Here is a 22,172-nt window from a genome sequence, read left to right as displayed (position 1 = left end):
CCCCATGATGGAGAATAAAGTCGCTACTATTTATGCTCAAACTGTTTCGTTATTTTGCAGGGAGGGCGGGCAAGAGCTCCATGCGTGAAGCTCTAGTTACAGTAATGTAGTACATTAGATTATAGCTCTCTTTTGCCCTATTTTATTGATGATCATAGTTCAGGAAATCCAAGCCAAGATTTTTATTTCCATGCTCACATTCTCTAGATCCCAGGCGTCCAAGAAGAGGCCAGCTCTTGGAATGAGAAAAGCTGGACTGAGGTTGTGGCTCCCAGTTGAGGGAGGGCAGGGAATTGGGTGGCCCTGCACGGCTCTCACCAGGGAAACGCACCTCCCGGTGCCCACCTGGGCAGTCACCCTCTGTATCCTTGGCTCAAGGTCCCCTGGCTGTGCCCCTCACTCAAGCCCATGTCGAGGGGCAACATGGAGGCATCTACCTAGAGTGTACTTTTTTCTTAAATACATTTGCAGAAGAAATGTTGTTCAGTCGCTAAGTCACGTCCAACTCTTTGTGACCCCATGGACTGCAGCACGCCGGGCTCCTCTGTTCTCCCTGTCTCCCAGAGTCTGCTCAAATGAATGTCCATTGAGTCAGTGATGCCATTTAACCATCTCAACCTCTGCTGCCCCTTTCTCCTTTTGCCTTCCATCTTTCCCAGCATCAGGGTCTTATTAACTAGAGACATATTAATACATCTTTTGTTACCCGAACGTTATTGACCAGAGTGTTTCAATGTTCACTTCCATAATAAATCGCTAGCCGCAGGCGTTAGTTTCTGCAAAAATCCCTCAGTAAAAAAAATGTGTCAAAAAAAACTCAACCTTATAATGGAGTAGAATGCAAAACTTGCATAAATATTTAACATGAGATAGAATGCTTAAGGGCTTTGCAGGTGGCTCAGTGGGTAAAGAATCCACCTGCAATGCAGGAGACTCAGGAGACATGGTTTCATTTCCTGGTTTGAGAAGATCCCCTGGAGGAGGGCATGGCAACCCACTCCAGTATTCTTGCCTGGAGGATCCCATGGACAGAGTAGCCTGGCAGGCTACAGTCCATGGGGTCACAAAGAGTTGAACACGACTGAAGTGTTTGAGCATGCACGCACACAGAATGCTTAAAAGAAATGTCAAGCAGATAGAGGCTAATTTGGGGTCTCTCCCCAGATCCTTACTCATATTCTTCTGTTTAGGGCACTTTGGTGGAAATCATTGAAAATGCTAACCACTAACTTTTATGCAGTGCTGTGAGTGGTTCTAAGCATCTGAATGTGATTCTCTGGAGGTTTTATACTTATCCCCATTTTTCAGATGAGGAATCTGAGATACAAAGAGAAGTTCAATAACTTGTCCAGAGTTCATACAACTTGTAAGTGGCAGAGCTAAGACTTAACCCCACCGACTTCTCCCTTCCCTTACTCCTCATGCTGCCAACACCCTCCTTACAGAGAAAGCAGCTGCACCCCAAAGGATGAATTGTCCACATCACGGTCATGACAGGTGGATCTAACGAAGGGCGGGGAACCTTGCTTCAAACGATCTGCACAACTGACCTCAAGACAAGTGTGGTGAACTCATCTCTAAAGAATCTTCCTGGACCATCAGAGCAGCCAGGCACAGAGCAGAATCTCCTGATAAAGGTACACTTTCCAGAAGTAGCAGATGCTTCTCTGCATACCCCCTGCTTCCGGATGAAGCCAGCTCTGGTCTCCCATCCACTGATGGGCCTGCTCCCCTCCCTGGACCACTGAGCCAAGGCCTGAAGAGACCCTGCAAGGAGTACACATTCTGTCATATGTCTGTGAAATGGATTGAAAATGTGCTCAGAGAGAGATGTGAGTAAAAGGCTATGTATGAGTGTCAGTGTGGAGAAGCCATCGGTTCTGCCTTGGGTGATCGAGGAAGGTTTCCTTGAGACAGTGGGCAAGGAGAGGGGGGCGTTCTGAGAGGAGGCAAGGCATGCGTGAAGGCCCAGAACCAACTGCACAGCACGTGTCTGGAATCCAGAGGTGACGCATGTTGTCAGCAGCATCAGACCACATGGGAGAGCAGATGAAGAGAAGGCTGTGGATGCGAGGTGGAGCCATTGTCTTGCTGGCTTGGAAGGTGAAGGAGGTTGAGTTTTAGGATGAAGCCAGAGATGAGCTGCCAACAGTTATGGAGGAACAGAAAGGAAGGCTAGAGATTGATGTCTCTGCCCACAATCTGCAGAACAGAGGAGCCAGGAAGAGAAGAAGAGGCTGTCAGCTTGGAGACTAATTTGGGAGCCATTTAAATAATGCAGGCAAGAGATAGTGAGTGGGCAAACAGGACCAAGGCACAGAATATGGTAACAGCATACTCTTAACTCAGGGCTTATTAAGGAGGTAGCATCTTCACATGTCCTGATATTGGAAGTGGAGGGGGAAGAAGGACATGATTCCTGAAAGAGAAGAAAGATGGTTCATCAAAAAATATGTATATATATATACAGATTTCTGCTTCTAGGAAGATGATGTACAAGTAATTGTTCTTATTCTTCCTACTAGGTAGAGCTAAACATCTCTGGGCATTTTGTATAAAATAAGCATAAGAAGACTCTGAAAAGTGACAAGGAGGTAGACCCACCAGGGACCTTAGGACACGGAGGATAACACCGCCATGAGTTCCCTGGGTGTTATTTCATCTCTGGCATCCCAGAGTCCCACAGCATGACACCCAACACATCTAGGCTTCAACCTCAAATCACTCGTCATACAAAGAATCAGGAAAATTTCAACTTGAATGAAAAACCTCATGCAACAGATGCTGACACCAACATAATACATGTGTTAGAATTACCCAACAAGGATTTTTTTTTTTTAATGTGCTGGACCTCAGTTTCGATGAGGAGACGGTAGTGAGTTCTCACTCATTTTGTTCAGATTTCCAAGGAATGCATGAGAGGGTGTCGTCATCGATCCCCAACAAGGATTTTAAACAAGTCATCATAAAAGTGCTCTGAGTAGTTATGGTACACTTTGCTCAAATGAAAAACTAAAAAAATCTCAGTGAAGAAATAGAAAATATGAAGAAGATTTAGAACTGAAAAGCACAATAAATAAAAGAAAAATCTCAATGGATGAAGTTAACGGCAGAATGGAGGAGACAGAGGAAGAAAATTGGTGAACTGGAAGATAACCAAAATTTACCTAAAGCAAATAAGAAAAAAATAGACAAAAGGAAAGAGACAGAAAGAAGGAAGGAAGAAAGACTTACAGGCCTATGGGACTATTAAAAAAGACCTAACATTCATGTCACTGGAGCTCTAGAAGGAGAAGAGAAGAAGGTCAGGACTGAAAAAGTTCTCAAGGAAATAATGACCACTATTATTCAAACTAGAAATCAGTAACAGAAAGAAAACAGGAAGGTCTAAACATCTCAAAACTAAATAACACACTTCTAAATAATTCACAAGTCAAAGAGTAAGTCTCAAGGGAAATGTAAAGACACACTTAATCAAAATGAAAATAAAATATATCAAAATTTGTGGGATGCAACTAATTCAATGCTGAGAGGGAAATTTACATCATTAAATACTTAGAAAAGAGGCAAAGTCTCAAACCAATAATCTAAGCCTCCATCTCAAGAAACTTAAAAAACAGCAAAATAAACCCAAAGCAAATAGAAGGAAGAAAATGATATTCAATCAGAAATTTATGAACTTAAGGGGATTAAGAGGTGTAAAATAAAATCTATTATCTATAAAATAAACTATTATGTATATAATAAAAAATTGTAATATATAAAATTTAAAAAGCCACAGGGATATATTGTAAAACCCAGGGACTATAGGCAATACTTTATAATAACTATAAATGAAGAATAGCCTTTAAAAATTGTGAATCACTATGTTGTACACCTGAAACTTATATAATATTATTTATCAACTATACTTCAAGAAAGGAAGAAAGAAAAAGAAAGAAAGAAATTTGTGAATTTGAAAATAGAAAATCAATGAAACAATTGAACAAAAAGCTGGCCATTTGAAAAGATAAAGTTACTGACAAATCTCTAGCAAGACTGACAAAGAGAAAAAGAGAGAACATGCCAATTCTAATACCAGAAATGAAATAGCACTATAAATCCTCCAGCTTGGATGCATGAGACAAGTGCTCAGGGCTGGTGCATCCCCAGAGGGATGGGATGGGGAGGGAGGTGGGAGGGGAGTTCAGGATGGGGAACACATGTAAATCTGTGGCTGATTCATGTCAATGTATGGCAAAAACCACTACAATATTGTAAAGTAATTAGCCTCCAACTAATAAAAATAAATGAAAAAAAAATAATAAAATGCCATACAAGAGAAAAAAAAATCCTTCAGGCATCAAAGAAAGCAGTAAGAGACTAGTACAAGCAACTCTTTACACATAAATCTGACAAGTTGGATGAAATAGACCAATTTCTTAAAGATTGCAACCTACCACAACTGCCTCAATATGAAATAGATAATTTTAACAGTCCTACAACTGTTAAGGGAATTAAATTCCTAATTTAAAATCTCCAGACCAGACAGCTTCACCGGAGAATTATACCAAGCATTTAGAGAATAGTGGATCTACCTAATATCTTCCAGAAAAAGAAGCAGAGAGAACTCTTCTCAGGCCTTTTTATGAAGGCATGATTTCTCTGATATCAAAACCAGAAAACAACAGAACAAAAAAGGAAAGCTAAACACTATGAAAATAGGTGAATTTCCTTCAGAGAAATGCCCTTTCAGCTCCTTCGTCCGTGTTGGAATCAGGCTGTTTGTTTTTCCTGTTGAGTTGTAGGGGTTCTTCATCTATTCTAGATATTAATTCCTTGCTGGGTGTTTGCTTTTATAAATATTTCCCATCGATGGCCTTTTCATTCTGTCGTTAGTATCTTTTGATGCACAAAAGTTGTAAATTTGAACGTCCCGTCTAATTTTCCTTTTGTCGTTGTTGTCTGAAGTTTCCTTGTGGGGGAGAGGTCGTGTGGGAATATACCGTCTTTTCCGCTTGACATCCGCACTCCTCCGCGGCCCCCGTCGGGCCCCCTTCCCCACCCAGCAGAGCCTGCGGGGCGCAGTGTTGTATGAATTCTCTCCCCTGCCCGCGTCTCCCACCAGACGGATGGCAGGGGGCTCCTGTGCATGCTGGGGCTTCCCAAATAGCTGCTCAGCACAGGGTCGGATGAGTAAATGAAGGGGTGCCTGAATAAACGGCTCCTGGAAGGAGGAAGTTGGCCTCTCAGCAGGGCGGCAGAGCCTCAGACCTGGCTGCTTTCAGAAGCTCTTTCTTTCCTTTCCTTATTGTCCTGGGAGGTTGCCTCTCGGTGGAGTCTGACTTTTATGTAATTGTTTGGAGCATCACAATACAGCTCTACAGCGCTAAGGTCAGGGTCTAATCCTCCCCCTTCTCTAATGAAGAGGACGTGTCTTCTGTGGCAAATGGGTTCATTGAGTGACCAAAGACTGTTTGTATTCCTGATAGAAGCTAGAGCAGACAGACTGCTCGCTAGAAGGAATGAGACCAGCTGCTTCTGAACAGGAAATTGCTTTCGTCGCCCCTGGTGTGTCCTTGCTGATGTGGAGCTGGGTGCATCCTGTGTTCTCCTTCAGATGCACGGCCCTCCTCAGGACATCCTGTCCAGACACCTTTTTAAATGAGCTCTGTGCGTGTAACTCTCCTGCTGGTGCCCAAGGCACCTGGAACGCACATTCAATCTGAAGTCACAATTGGGAGCCTACCTTCCGTGATAAAAGAAAATCTCCCAAATGAAGCATGAATTGTTGTTAAGGATCCTTTCCTAATTTTTCATCCCTTTTAGGACTGCTGATGTCACTATCCAATAAGGGGTAGCAGGCACCAAAGCCTTAGGAAAAAAATAAGGAGAAAAAACATGAAATTAAGAAAATTCAATTAATTTTGGTGAAACTGGGAAAAGACTGTCATTATGAATCATTATTTGATTTTAGCAGCGAAACTCCCAAAATCAGTGTTTCCTGTCTGTCTGGAGTAAGTTTGGAAAGTCGTGTCATTCCAGAAGGAGCAGGACTCAGACAGACCTGGACGTGCATATGTGGGGTCACTCCCTGCTCTCCATATGATCTTGTACATGTTATGGAACCAGTTGTAGCTTCTGTTGCTCCTCTGTAAAAGAGGGATGTGATGAAAAATGCCTTACAGAGCTGGTATAAGATGAAAAAAACGGCATTTTTAAGGCACTTCCTCAATAAATAACCCGTCCCCTCCTCTCCCCGCTCCTCTCCCTTCTACTATTTGAGGCTTTTGTTGTGAGTACAGCCATTGAGGATGGAGTTACTTGTTAGGTGATTACTAATTTAAAAAGTGGTAGACTCTTAGAGAACAATCTTACGATTACCAGGGGAGAAGGGTGTGGGGAAGGGATAGTTACGGAGTTTGGGATGGACATGTACACACTGCTGTATTTAAAATGGATCACGAACAAGGACCTGCTGCACTGCACAGGGAACTCTGCCCAATGTCACGTGGCAACCTGGATGGGAGGGGGCTTGGGGGAGAAAGGATACACGTATATGCATGGCTGAGTCGCTTTGCTGTCCACCAGAAACTATCACAGCATTGTTAACTGGCTCTACCCCAATGCAAAATAAAAAGTTTTTTTTTTTTTTTAAGTAGTAAAAATCGTAGTCTAGTGGTAGATCAGATGACCAAGACCCTGAGGATGAGAAAATGGTATTTTTTTCTAACAAGATATCATCTCTTTTATCCACTCGTTCTTTCATCAAACATTCGTGTCTGGCTTGAGAAAGGAGCTGGTGGTAGTGAAGGTTTAAAAACTGAGCTTGTCCCTGGAAACTTGACCTGATTTGCCGTTTGCTTTTTCTGCCACGACTGATTCCAACTTGTCCCTCGATATTTGGTTGGTCTGGGGGAGCTGTTGGGGCTGCAGTGGTCAGTGTGTGAGCCCCTGCTTTACTGTGCGCCCCAAGGATGGGCTCCAAGGGTGTCGTTCTACGCTGCATTCTGGCGCCCAGCTGCCAATCAAGAGAACCCTCGGCATCACTGCTGACCACTGACCCACATCCAGCAGAGAACATTTTTTTGCCTTATATAATTCAGTATACTTTCCTCTGTCTCAAGTCCCTTTCATGTCACTGGGGCAGGAAGTGGGTGTCATGCCCTCCTCAAGGTCCTATTTTTACCTTCATGAAAGAGCAGAGAGACACGGCAGCATATTTGGGAAGAACTTTGTAGAGTTAAAGGGTTTCTAAGAAACTGTAAACAGACTATACTGTGGAGTCTGAAGGCAAGTGGAGATAATTGGAATCCTGTTCCCCAAAGAGACACAAGGCTCTCCCCTATTTCTTTTTATCACAAACATTTCCATTTTTATTCCCTGTGGAGGAATCTGTCTCCAGAGATAGTTTCAGTTCAGTCTCCGGAGGGTGGATGCCTCTGGCCTCTGGTGGATGCCTCAGAGCTGTCTTCTGCGAACAGAACAGAGTGGAGGCCCTGACCAGTCCAGGAGGGTGGGCATGCCGCAAGGCCCAGCGCCAGCCGGGGCTTCAGGCAGGAGGGGACGTTTCTAGTCTTCACTTTGGGAAAGCAGATTCCCAGCAGAGACATTTCCATGGTCTGTTCTCACTTTTAAAAAACATACAAGGGCTTCCCTGGTGGCTCAGTGGGAAAGAATCCGCCTGCCAATGCAGGAGACACAGGTTCACTCCCTGATCTGGGAAGATCCCAGATGACTCAGAACCGTTTGGAGGGACGTTGGGACGTCCTGGGGGAGAGGATATTGGGGAGCGACGTGGGGACAGGTCAGGGAGAGGCACACAGAGCCCAGCGGAGACAGCGGCTCACAGAGACAGCAGGTGGGCAGAGAGCTCTTCGGGTAGGTCTGAGGGTGTTTGCACCCAGTCAGGGCTGCAGAGGCAGGGGCCTGGGGGCAGCGCTGTGTCTGCTTTGCATCCTCTCTAATAATTAGCGCTGTTCAGCATCCTTTCACGTTCCCATTGTTCACCTTTATGCCTTCTTTGGAGAAATGTCTATTCAGATCTTCTGCCCATCTTTTGATTGGGTTTTTTTTTTTTTATATTGAGTTTTATGTGTTGCTTATATAGTTTGGATATTAACCCTTTGTCTGTCATGTCACTTGCAAATAATTTCTCCCATTCGGAGGTGAGGTGTGTTGAGCTTCAGGTGTCATGGGCGAATTTCAGGGGACATACATGCAAACCAGAAGTGAGGTCTTGGGTGGATGCCGGACTTAGGAGTCATGAGTTTCGTTAGGAAGCCATCAGGTATTTGATCAAGGGAGGAACCAAAAGACCCAGGGTTTAGGGGAACAAGCATCACATGTTATCTTGGGGGTCAGCTGGAGAGAGGTGATGCTGAAATGGGATCATTTAGGAGCTGTTATACTGACCCAGAAGACTTGGCAGAGGACGGAGCCATAAGCTGTCTTACGGACTCAGAAGCTGATTGGATGGGAGGAAAGAGGCAGAGGGGAGAGTCATGGATGACTCAGGTGACCATCTAAGAGCTTGAGAGTGACGAGGCCATTTCTAGACAAGGCAGGAGGAGGGACAGACCTCTCACAGGGTGAGTGGATAAGGGGCTGGGTGGAGAGGGGCGGGGGCTTGGTTTTAGATGTTTAAGTACGAGGTGCCGAGGGTCCCCCGACTGGCAGTGGGTGGAGTGGATGGTGGAGAAGGCTCAGGCTTGGCGTCAGAGCTCAGAGTTCAAATCTGGGTCCCGAAGCTTCTAAGCCGTGTGACCTTGATCAAGTGTATGCCACCTCCGCACGCCACTACCCCCCAAAATAAGAATAAAGGACTCCTGAGAAGGACCATATGGGTTTCCTGGTGGCTCAGTGATAAAGAATCCGACTGTCAATGCAGGGGCTGCAGGAGACATGGGTTTGAGCCCTGGGTCAGGAAAATCCCCTGGAGAAGGAAATGGCAACCCACTCCAGTATTCTTGCCTGGAGAATCCCATGGACAGAGGAGCCTGGTAGGTACAGTCCATGGGGTCACAGAGTCAGACACAACTTCGTGACTAAACAACAACAAAAGAAGGATGGCATGCATGTTGTCAAACACACACATAATAAATGCTGGTTTTTTTTTTTTTATTTTATTACTATAATAGCTAATACTAAGCTGTATGACTGGTGGCTAGAAATACAGCCAAAAGCTCAGACAAGGGGCTGGAGACGAGTGGGGAGTCCTTGCAGCAAGGTGGGGTGTTTCAGCTGGGCAGGGGAGAGGTGGAGGCAGGAGGCCCCCTTGGGGAGCATGCATGTGGAAGGGGGCCCCCCACCCCACCTCCAGCATAGCCGTGGTCTCGGCAACGTGGACATCACTTCCTCAGCTCCATCCAGCCCTGCCATTTTCCATGAGTCGCCTGGTGGTTCCATTAAGTCTGTTTCCCACTGGACTCCATGAGGCAGGCCCCTAGCTGCATCCCAGCACCCAGCACAGGGCCCCGCATACAGTAGGTGCTGTGCTGTGATTACTTGTTGTTTGCAGGAATCTGGTTGGGAAGGAAAATTTGCTGGGGGAGGAGGTGTCTGCAAATATTTGGGTTGCCCTGAAAGGTCACCTGATGGAGAGGAAAATGTAACAGAGACTCTGAAGGTGAGGGCTGAGGGGCTGGGGATGGTAAGCCTTGATCTGGCTCCCTGCAGTCCACCCTGCCACGGTCCACTTGGGCTTAATAAATGGCAAAACGGTTTTCCTGAGAATGGAGCCTTGAAAGACTGTCAGCCAAGCAGATCTAATCACATAAGCAAGTGAAAAATAAACAACCAGAGTCTGGAACAGCTGATCAGAAGCTGGGGGGAGGCGTGTGGCTCTCCCCAGGGTCTCCTGGCCCCTCCCAGGCACACGCCCGAATCTCACGTCACATCCAGCGACTCCCGCCACTGACTTACGGCAGGGTAGCGCCCAGGGCTCTGTGAGCATCATAAATGATCCTCAGGGCAGGGAACGATCGTTCGTCTCTTCCAGGAAGGAAGAAGGCACAGCTGGGTAGTCCGCGCCTGCCTTCAGTCATCCTTCACTGTTGAGACAGAGGCAAACGCTCCAGGCTCAGACTCTGCAACGTGACAGCGTAAACGGCTGCAAGTGGATCATAGACAAGGCAGGCAGGGCCCTCAAGGACTGTCCCCTCCAACCTCACAGCCTCATTTCATGACAGGAAACCGAAGCCTTGGAGGGAACCCGAAGATCAGAGACTGAGCTTCACTGAGCACCTAGATGGGCTGGCGCTGAGCTGGCCACTCTGCGGCCCGGTGCTGTGTTCTTCACTTAAGCCTCAGAAGTACTTTCTGTAGGTTGATGGAAGCATTAATATGTGTGTTGTACTCAATGAAGGCAACTCGCTTGTCCAAACCCCCAGGGAGTGGCAGAGATGTGACCTGAACCCCGAGTCCTTGTCAGGAGGACGAGGTCATGCGGTCACTGCTTGTCCTTTGTGCTGCGTGACTGCCGAGGGTGGCTGGGCTCTCCTCTTTGTCGCCTTCATGCAGGGAAGGCTCCAGCATCAAGGGCTTGGAGTGGGGAGGGAGTCAGGGGCTCACCTGCTATTCAGCATCAGTCGGAGGGCACCCCTCACGCTTACTGGCCAAGGAGGGCCATTTGCCACACTCAACCTCAGGGAGCAGAGAGGGTGACCCTGTAGTGTGGCTGGAGACATAGGAAATGCCTGGGGGTTGCACCAGTAACCCCCCACCTTGACACCACCCCCATCCTTCCAGCCCCTGACAAGCGCTTAGACACTCCCCAGGTGGCAGATCCCCCACTCCTCTCCTGCACCCCATTTTCTGCCCTCTCAGACCACCTCCCCCTGCTTGGCTGAAAAAAAAAAAGAGTAAAATCTTTGTTCTTTATTATGGCAACTGAATAAATATAAATATATTGGCAAATATTTACAGCCCCCAGAGGTGAAAGATGATATGCAAAGAGAATTAAATTACAGGCTGCAAGGTATAATAAAACAGTACTTGGGTTTCCCAGACTCTTGATAGTAATGTTTATTTTCTACAATATATGATGGTGGAAAGACATCCTTTCCTAGTCAGCTTCTTTTTATCTGCCTTTTTTTTCTGCCTCCAAAGTGCATGCAAAACTTTTACATTAATTGGAAATTCATTTCAGGCAGCAGAGGGACTTCCCAAATAGCATTTCTGCTTTTGCACTTGCATCTTTCAGAAAGTTATTTCTTTTATTCTGGGCTTTATACTTGCTAAAATTATTGGTGGTAACTCAGGAGAGCTTTCCTGGTGGCTCAGTGGTAAAGAATTTGCCTGTAATGCAGGAGCCGCAGGTTCAATCCCTAGGTTGGGAAGATCCCCTGGAGGAGGGTATTCTTGCCTGAGAATGCCATGGACAGAGGAGCCTGGCGGGCAAAGGTTTCTAGGTTCTCAAAGAATCGGACATGACTGAAGAGATTTAGCACTCACGCATGGTAACTCAGGAAGTCCCCACCACTCTAGCAAGAACTAGTTTATTGGAGTCCCGCCCTGTAGGACGGGATTGAGAGCACCCAGGGAGCCAGAAGGAGGGGTCCGTTCAGACAGTGCGTCCCTGGAGGCCTCTAGGGTGTGGTGGAGGTGGCTGAAGCACAGAACTTTGGGGATGGGTTGTGAGATTGGAAGTGAGTGGTCCTGGCACCCCAAACCTTCACAGTGGCTCTTCTGCAACCAGTCAGGGGGTCCTGGCAGGACATTCCACCCCGACCGCAGGTCCCCACACATCTCTAACCAGACCCCACCCACCTGCATGGATGCCCAGTTACCTGGACCAGACCCAAGTTCTGTTGGCAGGAGAAGAGGAGAGATGCCCAGTGCTGGGGGAGAGGGGCAGGCGTTCAGCTCCCACGTTGGTGACATGGTCACACCCATGGCTTCTTGAGACAGCTCTGGCTGGGATCACCACAATAACAACAGCTTTATTTCTACGGAAAAGAAGACTAGCTTTAGGATAATCTGCTTTACAAACCACTTCTGGGAAATTCCCTGGACAAAATGTGGGGCCGGGGCTTCCCTGGTGATCCAGTGGTTAAGAATTCACCTTACAATACAGAAGACACGGGTAGTATCTAGAGCTTGTGCTCTGCGGCAAGAGAAATCACTGCAGTGAGAAGTCCGCGCACAGCTGGAGAGTAGCCCCCGCAGCAGTGAAGAGCCAGCACAGCCAGAAATAAAGATCTTTAAAAAAATGTGGGACTGGCAGCAATCCCACTCCTGGGCATACACACGGAGGAAACCAGAACTGAAAGAGACACGTGCACCCCAGTGTTCATCACAGCACTGTTTATAATAGCCAGGACATGGAAGCAACCTAGATGCCCATCAGCAGACGAATGGATAAGAAAGCTGTGGTACATATACACAATGGAATATTACTCAGCCATTAAAAAGAACACATGTGAATCAGTTCTAATGAGGTGGATGAAACTGGAGCCCATTAGACAGAGTGAAGTAAGCCAGAAAGATAAACACCAATACAGTATACTAACGCATATATATGGAATTTAGAAAGATGGTAACGATAACCCTATATGCAAGACAGAAAAAGAGACACAGATGTATAGAACAGACTTTTGGACTCTATGGGAGAAGGCGAGGGTGGGATGATCTGAGAGAACAGCATCGAAACATGTATATTATCAAGTGTGAAACAGGTTGCCAGTCCAGGTTGGATGCATGAGACAAGTGCTCGGGGCTGGTGCACTGGGAAGACCCAGAGGGATGGGATGGGGAGGGAGGTGGGAGGTGGGGTTCAGGATGGGGAACATATGTAAATCCATGGCTGATTCATGTCAATGTATGGCAAAAACCACTACAATATTTTAAAGTAATTAGCCTCCACCTAATAAAAATAAATGAAAAAAAAATGTGGGGCTGGCCCCCATTTTATCCCCACCCCACGCAAGGGGCATCTTGCTGGGGGCCTGTTGTGGGCGAGCCTGGGGTCCTCAGAACAGTGGTCCCCATCTATGCAGAGGGTCTGGTGAGTGAGATGGGGAGAAGGAGGGTCTCCATGGAAACCTGTGGTGACCAGCTGCCCCGAGGTGAAGCATCCATTGAGGTCCATCCAGCCAGAGCCTGGCTGCTGACAGAAGGCCACTGCCCATCTCTACTGTCTAATCCCAGAGGCTTCAGCTGCTGTTCCAGATTTTCCAGCCGAGATGTCTCTCCATCACAGCCTAGTGTAGATGCCAGAACCTGGGCAAGTGGGCGGAGCAGTGCAGGTGAGACAGGGAAAGTAAAGGTGTGCACTGCATGAGATTCTTTTGAAGAGAAGAGATATAAATGGACAACAGAAGCTGGAGGAATGAAAATATTTTTAAAACATTATAGGCTGCAGGCAGCGGCACTGCCCAAGGCAGCCTGCTGTGGGGAGCAAACACAGGGTGTGGAGCTTGGCAACCCTGCTTCTGACATTTATGATGTGTGTGCTTTGGGATGAGGAGCCTAATTTCTCTGAGCCTCAGTTTCCTCATCTGTAAATGGAGATAGTATCTTCCGCGTAGGGCTATATGAAGATTAAAGACTTGGACATGCGATACAGTAAAATAATGGGAACATTTTCTATCTTATGCATGCATGCTAAGTCGTTAAGTGGTGTCCAACTCTTGTGCAGCCCTATGAACTGTAGCCTGCCAGGCTCTTCTGTCCATGGGATTCTCCAGGCAAGAATACTGGAGTGGGTTGCCATGCCCTCCTCCAGGGGATCTTCCCAACGCAGGGATTGAACCAGCATCTCCCACATTACAAGCAGATTTTTTACTATCTGAGCCACCAGGGAAGCCCAATAAACATCATATTTCAATGTGATTTTTTAAAAATAAAAATGAATGCAAAGAAACCCATGATGAGCAAAATAGCAAAATGTTTAAATAAAGACAGAATCATCAGTGTTGTGGAGCCATATCAGAGCGTGAAACAAAAGGAAAAATGGTTTGCTATCATCTTCTATTTATTTAGAAAGTGAGGCCCCTCTCTCCCCCCACCCTTGCCCCATCCTCCACCCCTTGCACCTCTTCTGGGGCCCAGCGGCTCTCAACCCCCTGCACGGTGCAAACAGTTGTTGTACTTTTTAAGAACGCAAGTGCCTTGGGCTTCGCCGGTGGCTCAGTGGTAAATAATCTGCCTGCCAATGCAGGAACCGTGCGTTCGATCCCTGATTCAGGAAGATCCCACATGCCACAGAGCATCTAGGCCAGTGTACACAGCTACTGAGCCTGTGCTCTGGAGCCTGGGAGCCACAGTTACTGCCCACGCTTCCTAGAGCCCATGCGCCACACCTAGAGAGTAGCCCCCTACTCTCTGCAATTAGAGACAGACTCAGCACAGCCAAAAAGAAAATCAATCAGTCAATCAATAATTAAAAAAAAAAAAATTGCAGATACCAGGACACAGCCCCGGACCAGTGCAAACAGAATGCGAGGGGGTGGGGCCTGAGCATCTGACCGCTCAAACTCCCTAGGTGGTTCTCCCGGGCCCGGGGCTGGCTGTCACCATGTCTGCGGGCATCTGGAGGGTACCTGGAAAGCCAGCTGTCCCCCCTCTGTGGCTTCTCTTAGCAGAGAGAGGAAGAAGCAAGTAATTGGACTCTTTTCTGCACAGAAACTGGAGAGAAGCCAACGTGCTCGGAATGGTCCTGTCCATCCCAGATCGGCTGGTTCCCCCAGAGCCTCCTGTGTGTGTGGGCTGCAAGCCAGCTCCCTTGGCTCCCCTGCCAGCTTGGGCAGTCCTGAGTCTGCTCCTCAGTGGCTGCTCCCTAAGCATCCCTTCTCCCCAGAGACCTGAACGTCCCCACAAAGGTGCTCATGAGAAACAAACTCAATGCCAGGACCACTCAGCGCCAGGAATGGGCTGAGGGCAGCTGTAGTTACCAGCACCACTCAATAACATCTATAACAGCGACGTCGAGGGTGAAGATGTGCTTTCCTTTAGCTGAGTCAACAAACTCCCCAGATGCATCTATTCACGCCTTTGGCGTGATCAGTCCATGGGTTGGGAAGATCCCCTGGAGAAGGAAATGGCAACCCACACCAGTATTCTTGCCTAGAGAATCCCATGGACAGAGGAGCCTGGCGGGCTGCAGTCAGTGAGGTCTCAAAGAGTCGGACACGACTGTTCGGAGCACGAACACATGGTACAATGCTGAGTCAGGTTATGCTTTGTCTGAAGAAAAATAAAGCCCAGTAGAAGCCCAGAGAGCGCCTGGGGATTCTTTGTCAGCCAGGGTGTCTGAGCAGAGCTGAGAACGAGAAGGGAGCCCTGGCGTCATTTGGAGACGTCTTGAGGCAGGGAACCACAGTGCAAAGGCCCGGGGGTGGAAATGCTCTAGGCTGTTCCAGGAACCACAGGTTTTTGCATCATGAATACTCACCTGTGAACTGAATTTTGTAAACTTCTGGTTTTTGTTCTCACCAACTGTAAGCGAACTCAGCCTTCGGGGTGCTTCTGGAAAAGCAATCATTTGCTCTTGGAAATTACATCAGCTTCACTCTTCTGTGTTGTTCAGTCACTTGAGTCATGTCCAACTCTCTACAATCCATGGACTGCTTCACGCCAGGCTTCCCTGTCCATCAGCAACTCCCAGAGTTCGCTCAAACTCATGTCCATTGATTCGGTAATGCTACCCAACCATCTCATCTCACTTTTCTGTATCCGTAGAGAATTTCTCCCCTTCTTCCAGCCTTTGCTGTTTGGTCCTATATCATCTTCTTCTTGGGGAAATCAGTTGGAGGTTGCTTTTTATAACTTTTCTCATTCTGGTTGATTTAGTATTATTGGACCATTTTTATTTCCTCCTAAAAGATTCAGATTTAATTACATGTTTTTCTTCTGCCTTCAGTTCAAGTGTGCTAATTATGTGGTGTTTAGTCTGTCTCAAGTTTATTATTAGACTTTTCATTGTCCCTGAATTTGCTCAATTGTAGAGAATTTATATTTTTAGGGTTCTTTCCATTCATGGTGTCATTCCTTGAGGAAAGTTTTTTAAAAAATATGTATATAAAAAGTAGGCCGAACTCAGTATTTCCAACTCCAAGTGTAGAATCCTGCTTAGTGAATGAGGCTGGTGATTCTGTGGTCAGCCAGCTGGTAAGTGTTACTTTAGGGAAGTTACTCAGTCCTAGAGCTTTTTCTTAAACGAATGGTTGGAAAACCAGGAGAACTGAGAGACTGAAGTGATGTCTCCTCACTGGCCTTTGGTACCTATGCTCTGGCTCCTGCTTTAGCATCTGACTGTGAGGACCCTCTCCTGATGGGGAGAGGTGCCCCCAGGTCATCGCTGGGACTGATGGAGGTGCCCGGGGTTTTAGAGAAGGAAGCTGGTATCGGCTAAACCCAGGAAGCAGCTTGCAATGAGGACAGAGTGGACATGCTGGGGACCCCCCAAGGAGGTCAGAGGTGTTTCCCAAAGAGTATCCCATGAGGCATAGTCTTGGGAGATGTGGTGGAGGGTCTGAGTATTCCAGGACCACATAGGATTTGGAAAGGCTGGGTTAACTGTGCCAAAGCTTTCTTTCTTGCAGGACTTCTCAGGGCCTTTATGTGTTAATTCAGGTCAAAACTCATGCTGGGGTTGTGGTATAGAGCAGGGTCCCCAACCTCCAAGCCATGGACCAGTACCTCCTGTCACATCAGCAGTGGCATTAGATTAGAAATAAAGTACCCAATTCCAGTAGTCTCCTCTGGGAAATCCCATGGACAGAGACGCCTGGTGGGCTACAGTCCATGGGGGTCACAAAGAGTCGGACACGACTGAGTGATTAAATAACAACAGCAAAGAGCACAATAAATGCAATGTGCTTGAATCATCCCCGAGCCATCCCCCCGCTGCCATCCACACTGCCCTCACCCCGCCCTGGTCCATGGAAAAGTTGTTTTCCAGGAAACCAGTCCCTGGTGTCAGAAAGGTTGGGGACGGCTGGTCTAGAGAGAGAAGGATGGTGCAAGAGACAAGAATAAAAGCAGCAGGCACTGGTGATGAACTGTCGGGAAGGACAGTGTCCAGCCTGACCCCAAGGGTGTTTGGCTCATGCAGTCAGTGGGCGGTGGGGGCACTTGCTGAGGGCTCTTGTTTCGTGGGGAAGAGAATGAACAAGGTTTGAGAAGGCTAATGGTATTCCCTTACTTGCTCTGCCTTTGAGAGATGCAAGAGATGACAGAACAGAGGAGACTTTGAACTCAAGGGAGACTATTGTTCTGCAGACTCAGGAATAAGGAGGGACCCCAAACTGATCTGAGGTCCTCTGGGGAACCCTGGTGCCATGAGCCAGTCCTGGACTCCAGAGCCAACATCTCCTGTTACCCCAACCTGTCTGAGACTTCGACCCTTCCCATAAAGTACAACTAGAACTCAGGAATCCAGCATAAGAACTAAATGCTTTCGTTGAGCTATTTTTGAACACAATGTCAGGCTTGTAAGGTCCTCAAGGCACCCTGTTGTTGCCCCAGAATATTAAAATTCTGAGCAAACCGAGGACTTCATATCTATTTCATGAAATTTTATATGACATGTAAGCATAATTTTCATATAACAATGTCTTATGAAATATAAGATTTCCATGCTGGATATCAATGCTCGAGTCCCACATTTGGGCTGGAGGAGGTTTGTTTGATTTATTTTGGGTCCGAAAGAGTTTTCCTTAAGCACCTAGCATCACCCAGAGGAAGCTGTGCTCCTGAACTTGCTCTTCCCTGGGGAGCAGTGGTCCTGATGCAGAGGTCTAGAAGATGTTACCTCTGAATTCCGGGCAGTGATGCTGCCTTGTGTGTTTCTGTGTGTCCACAGGGCCAGCGCAGCAGAGGGGCTCAGGCAACACGTAAGGCTTGAATTAATGAACAGGCTCAAGTGTCTGTTCATTCAGCACGTGGTCACTGAGTACCCGCTCCATGTACTACGTGCCAGGAACAGAGAAGGAGAAGTGAAAGTGAAAGCCACTCAGTCACGTCTGACTCTGTGACCCCATGGACTGTAGCCCACCAGGTTCCTCTGTCTGTGGGATTCTCCAGGCAAGAATACTGGAGTAGGTTGCCATTTCCTTCTCCTGGGGAATCTTCCCAACCCAGGGATTGAACCCAGGCCTCCATCATTGCAGGCAGACTCTTTACCCTCTGAGCCACCAGGGCATCACAGAGGGGAAAGACACACATAATCCTGTCCTAGTGGAGTCAACAGCGGGAAAGCAGACACAAATCACTGCTCTGCACTGTGATGTGGACAACAGTGGGGAAGGGAAGGTGACGGGGGTGGGGGACCCACCCCGCCTGGGGGCCAAGGAAGGCTTCCACAAGGGAAGGACATTTCAGCTGAGATTTGAGGAGTGAGAATTAGACGTGCAAGTCCAGGGTGGGGCAAGCAAAAAGAAGAGCTTGTGCAAAGGGCCGGGGGCAGTGGGCAACTGGGTCTGGAGGCAACTAGAGAACCTCGCAGCAGGCGACGAGGAGGGGCCTGGAGAGTCGGGCCGGGGCCAACTCACCAAAGCTCTCATCCACTAGTGTCTCAAACTCGTCTTCACTACAGCCCACAGTGAGAAATGCACTTACGTCATAGCTCAGGACACCCAGGGAGGTAGGCCTCAGCCATCACCAGCCGTCCTCACCCGCACAGAGACCTCCACGTCCATCTTATTCTACTTTCGTCAGCACTGGATGTGACCCCAGACTTGATCTCATTACCTTCATGGGGTGTCTGTGCACACCCCTGGATGTTCAGGCAGGGAGGCTGCCCTTCATCCCAAGGTCGGTAGGGAGCTGTCCATGGGCTTTCAGCCGGAAGCGGCTGGGTCTCGCCTCCTTCTCAGGGCTGGTCGGTGGCCGTGACCTTGTTGAGAGGCGGCAGCCCCCCAGACTGGAGCAGCAGCAGAGTGGGTGGAGAGAAGTGGGTTCAGGTCTGTGGTTTTTTTTTCCTCTTAATTTTATTTATTTATTTTGGGCTGCTCTAGGTCTTCATTGCTGTTCAGGCTTTTCTGTCGTTGTGGCCCATGGGGTCACTGTCCGTTGCGGTGCATGCGTTTCTTGTGGTGGTGGCTTCTCTTGTTGCGGAGCATGGGCTCTAGGGGCACCTGGGTTCAGTAATTGCAGCTCATGCCGCTCAGTGGCATGTGGGATCTTCCCAGGTCAGGGATCAAACCCATGTGTCCTGCGTGAGCAGGTGGATTCCTAACCATTGCGCCTCCAGGAAAGACCCTGCAATTCTTAAGACAGAGACTAGATGGTGGCATGGAGTAGGGGGGAAGCAGGGGTCAAAGATGACTCTGGGGGGCTGGTGGGGCTGGTTATTGAGATGTGGAGTGATGAGGGGACAGCCCTGTTTGGGGTGAAGATGCTAAGTTCTGATTTGGGCAGGCTGGGCAGAAAACAGACGAAGAGTTGATGTTCCAAGAACCCTGGGAGTCAAGAAAGGGGGCTGGATGTGGCTTCTAGAATCGGACCTGAGCAGTTTCTTGGGACGTTTGGAGTCTTGGAAGGGAAGGGATCTCTTCAGGTGAGTGTGTGAGAAACGCCAGGGCAGACCCCGGGACCCTCACGGCTCCTGCTCGAGCACCAGCTTTGTCACCAAGTGAGAAGCCAGCCCTTACCTTCACACACTGGAGACCTCTGGATAATATTACCTGAGGAGGTTAACGCAGAACAGGCCTGTGTGTCTGAGCGGACTGTTAAACATCATCTCAAGAAACCTGAACCTGAGCCTCCCTTAAGGCAAATGGACCTTTTCTCCAGGCTGATTCTGGGGGAACCCCGGGTGGAACTCGATGACCTGTGGGCCCAATCACCCTCTGGCTTTGTGTTTCGAATGTTTTCCATCTTGGCTGGTTTTGAACTAAATGTGTTCCTCATGCAGGGGAGGACGTGTTTGATGTTATTACCATCCTAAACAATAAAAAGATGTTGGGAATTATTAGAAGTTGGAGCAGCTGGTATTGAAATCTTTTGGCCCTGGGTTCAAATTAGTGAGTTGCCTTTCTTGATAAGAAGTCGTATTAAATTCCAGGCCTTTGATTTAGTAAAGGATTTGCTTGCTGTCTAGGAAATGGCCAGAAATCGCAGACTGTGCCTGTCCCCTCTCCCTGCCTCCCTCTCACTGTCTGCTCCCCCCAATACCATGCCCATCATATCCATGATTCTTGAGTTCAAAACATACATCATGTAAAATTGAAACATACAGATAAAATGCTGTGAAATGAAGTGCTGGTCACTCAATCATGTCCGACTCTTTGTAACCCCATAGACTGTAGCCCACCAGGCTCCGCTGTCCATGGAATTCTCCAGGAAAGAATACTGGAGTAGGTAGCCATTCCCTTCTCCAGGGGATCTTCCTGACCCAGGGGCTGAACCCGCATCTCCTGCATTGCAGATTCTTTACAGTCTGAGCTACCAGGGAAGCCCATAAATGCTATACATTTAAAAAAAATTAACCTTTTATGGAAAAAAAAATGTGACCTGTTACCTGCAGAAAGTTTAGAATATATAGATTTGCAGTGGAAGAGAAGTAAAGTCATTCACTCAATGAATGTTTGTTTTTTGAAATTATTTTATTTTTGGTTGCACTGGATCTTTGTTCCGCATGCTGGCTTTCTCTACTTGCAGCGAGCTGGGGCTACCGTCTAGTTGGTTCGTGGGCTTCCCGCTGCAGTTGCTTCTCTGGTCTCGGAGCACAGGCTCTAGGGCGGGGACTCAGTAGTTGTGGCTCACGGGCTTAGTTGCCCCACAGCAGGTGGGATCTTCCCGGACCTGGGATGAAATGGGCATCCCCTGCACTGCGACATGGATTCTTAACCTCTGGACCACCAGGGAAGCCCCACTGGATGAATGTTGAAGGACAGCTTCTAAGCTGCCTGAGTTGCTGGAGATGTGGGGGCAGGGTCCCTGCCGAGCGGAGGTGCAGACTGCACTCCCGGTGGGATGTTGTCAACATCAGGGGGCTGCAAAGGACACACCGAGATGGGCTTTTGAAGAAGCACTTGCAGGAAACTAAGGCAGAAGGGGAGTGAGAAAGCTGGCTTAAAACTCAACATTCAAAAAACTAAGGTCATGGCATCCAGACCCATCACTTCATGGCAAATAGATGGGGAAAACATGGAAACAGTGACAGACTTTATTTTCTTGGGCTCCAGAATCACTGTGGACAGTGATTGCAGTCATGAAATTAAAAGATACTTGCTCCTTGGAAGAAAAGCTATGACAAGCCTAGACCAATCCCCTGGAGAGGGGAATGGCTACCCACTCCGGTTTTCTTGCCTGGAGGATTCCATGGACAGAGGAGTTTGGTGGGCTACAGTCCATGGGGTCTCAAAGAGTCGGACACAACTGAGCGACCAACACTTCACTTCATAAGGGATATCATACGACATTTCTCTTCAAGAAGGAATGCTATCTTTTAAGGAGTTGTCTTACTACTAAGAAAATGTTGCTATTTATGGTTGAGCAAGGAGAAGACTCTTGAGAGTCCCTTGGACAGCAAGGAGGTCAAACCAGTCCATCCTAAAGGAGATCAACCTGGAATATTCATTGGAAGGACTGATGCTGAAGCTGAAGCTCCAATACTTTGGCCACCTGATATGAAGAGCCAACTCACTGGAAAAGACCCTGATGCTGGGAAAGATTGAAGGCAGGAGGAGAAGGGGGTGACAGAAGATGAGATGGTTAGATAGCATCACCGACTCAATGGACATGAGTCTGAGCAAACTCTGGGAGATAGTGAAGGACAGAGAAGCCTGGCGTCCTGCAGTCCATGGGGTTGCAAAGAGTCAGACACGATTGAGCGACTGAACAACAGCATGGTTGAGCAGGTATTCCTGCTGATGGAGGAAGTTTGGGCAATATGTAATGCAGAGACCAATGCACTCTCTCTGTCTGACTGCCTTCGTTCAGTGTGGTGATCTCTGGGTCCAGTTTCCCAGGCTGAGAAGCAGAGGCAGGACGATGCTTTAGGTCTGGAGTTCCCTGACTGGACCAGCGCCAAAGCCTCCTGTATGTCACTGGTCCATCTCAACTCGGTGATGGTTGGGTGGTGGTTTGGTGGAGGCAGGGGCGAAGGAGTTAAGCTCCCTGCCCAACTGATACTTGTTCACTCAAGGGTCATGAATATCCACATGGGCCGAGGCTGCAGGATTGACATGGTTCCAGTGCTGTTTCATCTTTATCACAAAGATGGTCCCTTCGATACCACTTCCCTC

General features: G+C 47.9%; 1 protein-coding gene and 1 non-coding gene across 2 annotated transcripts in view; one reads left to right on the top strand and one right to left on the bottom strand.

The window, feature by feature from the left end:
- The window catches only part of GPR45 (G protein-coupled receptor 45), a 41,476-nt gene that overhangs the window by 7,512 nt on the left and 11,792 nt on the right, over positions 1–22,172 (top strand). The window lies entirely within an intron of this gene.
- LOC122704143 lies at positions 2,848–2,939 on the bottom strand. The gene has a single exon (XR_006343765.1). It is a non-coding gene; the product is annotated as a small nucleolar RNA SNORD116 (small nucleolar RNA).

This window comes from Cervus elaphus, chromosome 11 (assembly GCF_910594005.1).
Source record: "Cervus elaphus chromosome 11, mCerEla1.1, whole genome shotgun sequence".
NCBI lineage: Eukaryota > Metazoa > Chordata > Mammalia > Artiodactyla > Cervidae > Cervus > Cervus elaphus.
The sequence above is the reverse complement of the archived record's forward strand: the minus strand, read 5'-3'. Positions and strand labels throughout refer to the sequence as shown.